A 7,396-nucleotide genomic window follows, 5' to 3' on the forward strand; every position below is an offset into this window, starting at 1 on the left:
GAGAACAGGCCTAACAGCTATAGCATTATAAGGTAAAATGAGTAACAACGAACTCAAAAATAATGGCTTGAAAGCTACTGCCACCCGTTGCTATGGCCCAGACTTAAGCAGGTGGAAATGTTACACTGTCTTCAACATACAGCTTCCTCTGGTTCACAGCTGAATTTAGTGTCCCGGTACTTAAGACGTGCACACCTATCCATACACACATACAAACACATGCACACACACACAAGTGTACACATATCCATACACATGCAGGGACCCCCACACACCCTCACATGTGTACACACATGCATGCATTCTCTCTCTCTCTCTCTCCACAAAGACAGGTCACTGGATGCGGAAATCCACTGGGAAAGGAAGAAGTAAGAAGCAATAAATAAAATATTAGTCTTCTGTAGGAACCATGGATACATTTATGGAAAGATGGCATAAAGGAATTAGAACCCTAAGTACAAGGAACTGGCGAGATGGCTTTGAGGGTAAAGGTGCTGGCTGCCATGCGAAGTCAGCCCGATGGCCCTGCCTTGGATTCTAGGAACCCACACACAGCCTCCACACAATGCAAGCCTCATGATTTGAGTCTAAACCCTAGAATCTATGTATGGTGAAAAGTCCAACCCCATAAAACTGTCCTCTCACCCCCACATGTGCTACTGCGAGCATATACACGCACATATCACACACACACACACACACACACATAAAGTTTAAAAATTAAAAGATCAGTATAATATAAAGCTAATATAAACACACATACAAATATGCATATACATATATCACCCCTTGGGAAAAGACAGTTTTTAAAATAAATGATATTCAAATAACTTGTCATCCTTCTTCAGAAAAAGACAAAATCTGATACATTCCTATCCTGGAAAAATTTTCTAAAAATAATCCAAAGTCCAGATATAATCATCGAAAGGAATGATAGTTCCCTGTCTTGAAAAGGACTCTGTAAACATTTGTATTTTATATAAGGTCAAAGGACAAATGGCACCCTGCAAAGTCCAGATGGCCAATTATACACCTGATATGCCGACACCTTCCATATGGTGGAGGAAAGGGGGATCAAACATCTTCTCTACAATAAGATGTGAGTTGTTCATTCGTGGGCGGAGAACTCAGAAAAGACAAAAACATCCTGCTTCTGTGAAGAACACATCTTGACTTCACTCGACAGCGCAATTCAGACTCAAGCAGCAGAAGATGCTGTTCTTATCCATCCGTGTGTGCACAGGGAAGAAGTTTGGCATTTTACTCCACTGGTAATGCCCGGCAATTCAAAGTGGTCCAAATCCCATGTCTGAGAACTGGGTGATTTCAAACACTATGTATGCAGCTCTTTAAACCCTGTATGGAATTTCAGAGACTGTGTTAGAAACTTAAGGCGTTTTCTCATCTGAAAAGTATTCATTGACAACCAACCCAACCAGGGGACGTACCTTTCCATTTGACCCTCGAGGAAGACCCTGGGATGCCTGCCCCACCTCCTGCTTTTAGGTGTTGTCTGGGGAGTGGATAAACAGGACACATGTGCAGGTGGCATGTGATCAGTGTCACAGAATGAGCAGGTGACCCAAAGTTCCCCCCAAAGCCAAGCAGTCTAAAATCAGATGCACACTGTGCCTGTATTCATGTTTCTGGAGAATTTTCTAAACTGGGGTGCCTACCTAATAGCTGGAATGCTTTTCATCTTTGAACTCCTAGCCATGTGACCCCATAGCACACAGGAGGTTTTGTTGAATGCAGTCCACACGATCCCAGCAGTATTCATGTTAAACTTCCTTAGAATACGCTGTTAGGGTCTGCACAACACCGAGAGGCAAGCAAGTCTATAATTTCCGCTAAGAAACCTGATTTGCCTTGCACCTCTTATGGGGGTTACCTAGTAAAGGAAAGGACACGAAAATTAACTGGCTGGCAGAAAGGTGATTGCATGCATTCTTCCGGTCTTTCTGTCCCATCCATCCATTCTCCTAATGTCCCCAGAGTTTCTCCGCTGTTACAGGATTTCACTTTACTGCCCTCCACTATCTGTTTCAAAGGCTTCTGCACCTTTCAGTTTTCTTGATTTCTCAAAGAAGTTGGCCTTTCCTAATGAAGGGTGCAGCAGATCCTTGAAGAAGGACTTGTGATGTCAGAAGCTCGTTCTTGGAAGTTCATGGAGACAGGCTGTATGAAGTGGGTCACAGACCTGGAGGAATGGCTAGAAGGGAACAGACATTAGTAGGATTAGTAGAAATTCAGACCAAAATATTTGAGATTCTACAGTCATATGGTAGTGAGCATAAATTCAGGGCCCACCAGGGTTTAATCACAACAGGAAATATGTTCCTGTCTGTTCTGAAAGGGGTATTGCTGGCACTCAAGACCTCTGGAGTCTAAAGCTGAGTCACTTGGAGTGGACACTGGAAGAGCAAGGCTGAGGTGCCATGGTGCACAGAGGTGCAGTCAAGTCATGCATGAGCTGACCTGAGTCACATCTATCCAACCAGCACATAGGGCTGTGTAACAGACACACCAGGAATGTGTGAGGCGCCCCAGTGGCAGACTGGAAAAGGGATGGGTTTAAGAGGCAGTTTGGAAGGAGGAGGCAGACTGTGTTTGCCAATTTCCTAGACGAGGGACACAGAGGGAGGAGCAGGAGAAAGCGGTTCTAAGACGACACCCGGCTTCCTGCTTAGTGAAGAGAGTTGAATCTGAGGCCAATGAGTGGGACAGGCAGGGTGAGTGGTTCTGAGCTGGCAAGTGGGAGACCCTGGTGGGATTTCTAGGCAGAGAATGCCAGTCAGCGTTTATGGAGCTGAGGTTCTGCACAGGAAATGGCCAAGAGCACACATCTCCAAAAGAGAGAGAGGGGTAGCAGAGGAAACCCTGTACCACCTTCCTGCAAATAATAAAGCGGCAATTAGAGACATCCTGTGGTTGTATGTAGAATCATAGATGCGGGGAAATCTGGGCAGAGTGATGGTCAATGAGCTCATTTGTAGCATAAAGGAGGGTTTCATGGCCTTTATAAGCTTACACTTTGTACTTTTCTTGCATAAGAACCCAGACAACTCTGCTTTCTCTCCCTTTCCCTATCTGGACTCAACTTTAATAACCCCAAACTAGTACAGGGTCTTTTATTCTCAATGATTTATTAAAGAGGAATGTCCCAACAGCTGGCATTCTGGGAGTTCCAGAACAGAGACGGGTGCCCTTGACTCCAGCTGCCACCCTGGCTGCTGAGAGCTGGCCTTTGCTCTGGGATAAAATATTTCACAGTGTTTACAACCAGGCTTTCCCAAAGTGAAGCCTTTTTTTTCAGGATTAGTCAACATTTACGGAAATTGAAAATCAATAGCATAAGATAGCACATTTCGTAGCATGTGAATAGAAAAATAAAAATTTCCACCCCCCTTTTGATTTTTGAGATTATAACATCCATTTCTTGTCAACTTCTAAGGCCAGCTTGACTCCTTGATGGTGCTGTCCTTTCAACTGTAGGAATCTCCCCTGGACAGGCTTCCTGGTGACTCCTGCATGCTTCCTGTCTGCTCAGTAGGAAGCACTGCAGAGTAGCTGACCTTGGGGTCTCGCACTGAGCTCACTGCCCCGTGGAATGCAACGGAAATGCTAGGAAGCTAAGTCAGCTGGAAATTTAACAAAAGAAGTGAGTTTGACTGAAAACAATGAACACATACAAGCACATATGCGGACACACATACATGCACATAAACACACACACACACACACACACTGATGGTGGGAGGCTTTAATGGGCAAATAATAAAATACTTCTTCAGAGGGGAATGAGGTATAAGAATAGAGCCTGCACAGGGGTCGTGTTTCTGTAATTGAGTCAAGTGACTCTGGACAAGTTATTTAAACTTCCCAAATCCCAGGTGCCTCATATATTTAATGGAGAGATCTTAATAGTTGTTGAAGGGATTAAGTGAGATAACTTATATTAAAAGCTTAGCTCCGTGGCTGGCACCAGGCAAAATGCTCATCATCAAAATAGTAATTATTAATTACCCTGCGTCGCCTATAGGAAATGAAGAGGCTTCAAGCATATGAAAGAGTCATCTCAAGTGGATGAAGGCCATGCTATTTGAGGCGACACAGTGTGGAGAGAGCCTCAGAGAGAAGCATCCTTCTGAGCTATTGATCTGTGAGGTGCTCTGGGGAGGGAAACAGGTCGTATCAATAGCATGTGATTGAGCTCAGCAGATGCTTAGAGCCTCTAATGAAGAACCAAATGATCTCTTCTCATAGAATCAAGGCAAAGTTTTCCACCTTCCTTTTTGTAGAAACATAGGGGATTTTGTCTCTTTTCTTTTCCATTGAAAATGTCAAAGGACTTTTTGCATTTATGTACTGCTATTTATTATTTATGCGAGTGTTTGTGCATGTGTGTGCATGCCAGCATACCGCAGTGTTCATAAGGAGGTCAGAGGACAATCTGGGAGCGTTGGTTCTTTTCCTTTTCTATGTGGGCCCCAGAATCGGGTCCTGGGGCTTGGTGACAAGGGTCTTTACCTAGAGAACCATCTTCCTGGCTCAGCATCAGAGATTATCAGAGCTTTTATGCTTGTTTGCTTTTGTGAAGAACACATTTATTAGAGTTTTGAATTACCATTTACAACTCTTATCAAAATGACCGGCGTCAGAGAGATGGGACCTTAAAGTTTCTCCATCTTCTACCAGAAGAAGGTAGGCCATTTAGAGTAGGACAGAACGCAGCATCCTGTCTATCTAACACCAGTGGTGATAAATGACGCTAGTCCTGAGCCACAACCTAAGGAAACGTGCACCACTTCACCGCAGAGAGGTGACCGTGAACGTGCTGGCCCTACGCAGAGCTGCTGTAGCTCGTGCATGAACCTCGCTGTCAGCGAGCACCGTGCCAGGACAGGAACATCAGCCATGGCCCTCATCTTCAGCTGTGTTCACGCTCTCAGCAATATAGTAAGCAAGGGCCACTGATGGGAACCCAGGCCCCTGATGTCACTGTTGGGTGTAGAGTAGAGATAACTGCCTGGAGGCCTGTTTGTCCATCTGCACCCATGGCTCCTGAGAGGCGGTTGACATGCAATGCTAAATAATAACACTAATAAATGGAACTTACTGTTCCCTGAGGATTTCTTTTTTCCTTTCTTTTCTTTCTATTTTTTAAAACTGCCCTTCCCTCCATTTTCAGCTTTTCTATTTTGAAAGCTCTAAATGATAATCAGACCTAAGACACCAACAGGAGGCTCCTAGGGGATCTGAGTCATAACCCACGGGGCCTCTGAGGACACTGGCTGCCTTCACAAATGACACTTCTGGATGCTTTCAAAGCTCAATTCAAATGGGCAGTGAACGTAAAAAGAAAGCCACCCATGGGTAAAAGAACATGGAGCAAAGCGGACGAGAGTGCTCAGACTCTCTTCCCAGATTGTGCAAGAATGCTGGGAAACACACTGTGCATGAAAGGCGAGCAGGAAGGGGGTTTTGGCCGGAGCAGGCACAAAACCATCAAGAGTCAAAAGACGAAAAAGGGCCTCTGTTGAGGAATAGGAGTGGGCTTGGCTGCAGGGCAGCCGGCCCCGGAGAACCCAGGACCTCAGAACCCAGGACCACAGGGTCCAAGTGACCTGCATCTTGTGTTTGCTTCCAGCTCAGCTCCTGGGTCTTCCTAAGAATTGAATTTCAAAGCCAGGTACTTTGTTGTCTCTCAGGGTTGAATCATTAATTCCACCAGGTCATGCTGTCACTTTAAATAATCTGTGAGAATTTCAAGGAAGAAGATCAATTCTGAGAGGAAATCACATTTGGGCAGCTAGAAGCAATCTATTTTTGGAAGTGCGGGAAAATGTGAACAGAGGATGTTGTTGTTATTGTGTGGATTCGAGACTCCTTTTTGCTTTATCATCCTGCTGTTACCCAAGCATGCTGCATGCCTGATTTTATTTCTAACACAGCTATGTGTCTATGCCTGGATCCACTGGCAGTTTGATTTATTTATGGTGGTATAGACACATTTGTAATCTGAAAACTCTGTTAGTGTACCACAGAAAATCATCCCGGTGCGGACTATGTAGAAAACGAGATGATGGTTGGCATGCAACTCTTACATCCGTCCGAGCGCTTTCCTCCTCCGGCGTCACCGAGTCCGTGCTGTGTTTCACAAGCTGCTAGGTCAGGGTCACAGATGCCAGCAGCTGCCGCTTCCTCGGTCATGTTCTTCCGTCACGTTCTCATGATGGCTTCTGACTACACAGAGCTTAAGCAGAGATTTTTTAAAACACGGAGAAGGATGAAATCTCCTTACTTTAAGCCCTCCGGTGAAAAAGAACCTAAAGATTAAGAGAGAATAAAGTGACTATCAAGCACACCGCAATCCAAGAACCCTACTTGTATTCTGATTTGAACAGAGCCAAATGAAAACTGTGCGCCCATTCAGGTTTTACACACAGGCGAGCTGTTTGATCACTAGAGAGCAGTGTTTAAAGAACCATTCAGTGTTCCAGTGTGTGATCCACACTGAATTATTTATGTGGGAAAGAAACAGAATTAAGAGCTTGCAGGACACTTATGGGGAGGCGTGCTTAGCTGGAAGAGAGCTCACAAGATATACATGAAGCTCTAGATAAATCCGGCATGGTAGGGCACGCTTGAGTCCCAGTACTGGGTGGGAATGAGTGGGGGTATTAGTAATAGAAGTTCAAAGTTTTTCTCAGTCACATAACAAGTTTGACACCAGACTGGGATGCATGAGACTTTGTCTCTAAAACAAGGCCTGATAAATTAGAATTGGGACAGCATTGATAAAGAACTGGGGGTATATGGGAGCCCCAAGGATACTGCTTATTGGAGGTGGACCATACCTGCACAAGGTTTGTCTGGCTGTTTTCTACAGTTTGAGGATGTTTAGCAGATGGTGTTGTTAAAGGAATCAGCAAACAGAGCCCTCGGTTGGCTTACCTGTGTACCCAAGGTCTGACAATGCCCATAGCCTCCTCTCTAGACTCCTCCTTTTCTCAAGTCCACCATATTGGTTTCCTGGCCTAGGATCAGGGCTTGTTCAGCCCTCAGCTGGGAGCATGGGCTCTGCAGGTGGTCATCTGGCCAGAGTCTCTTGAGAGACTTTCCTTATCCTGTCCCTCGATGGAGCTCCGCTCTCCTTCCCCTGCTTCCGTTCCTTCCCCTACATTGTCTCTGCCTTTTCCTGTCGCTGACAAGCTTCCCGTGACACACGACCCTTTAGAACTCTGAGGTTTTCCTCCTCCACACGAGGTTGGGACTACAAGAGAATGTGTGGGGGCAGGGAGTGGGAGGGCACCCAACACATGTCTGCTGACTGAATAAACAAGGGTTGAATTTCCAGCAAACAGATGCAAAATCATTCTTGTACGGATCTTGT

The 7,396-nt window shown here is 45.3% G+C and overlaps 1 long non-coding RNA gene across 2 annotated transcripts; it reads right to left on the minus strand.

The window, feature by feature from the left end:
• Positions 1-707: 707 nt before the first annotated feature.
• LOC125392276 (uncharacterized) lies at positions 708-7,169 on the minus strand. 2 transcript variants are annotated; one of them, XR_015737035.1, is made up of 4 exons: positions 6,958-7,169; positions 6,108-6,329; positions 1,677-2,212; positions 708-1,356 (listed from the first exon to the last, which is right to left on the minus strand). It is a non-coding gene; the product is annotated as an uncharacterized LOC125392276 (long non-coding RNA). The 2 variants fall into 2 exon arrangements; XR_015737034.1 differs by having other exon boundaries at positions 1,449-2,212.
• Positions 7,170-7,396: the final 227 nt, after the last annotated feature.

Source organism: Myodes glareolus, chromosome 1 (genome assembly GCF_982192425.1).
Source record: "Myodes glareolus chromosome 1, mMyoGla1.1, whole genome shotgun sequence".
NCBI lineage: Eukaryota > Metazoa > Chordata > Mammalia > Rodentia > Cricetidae > Myodes > Myodes glareolus.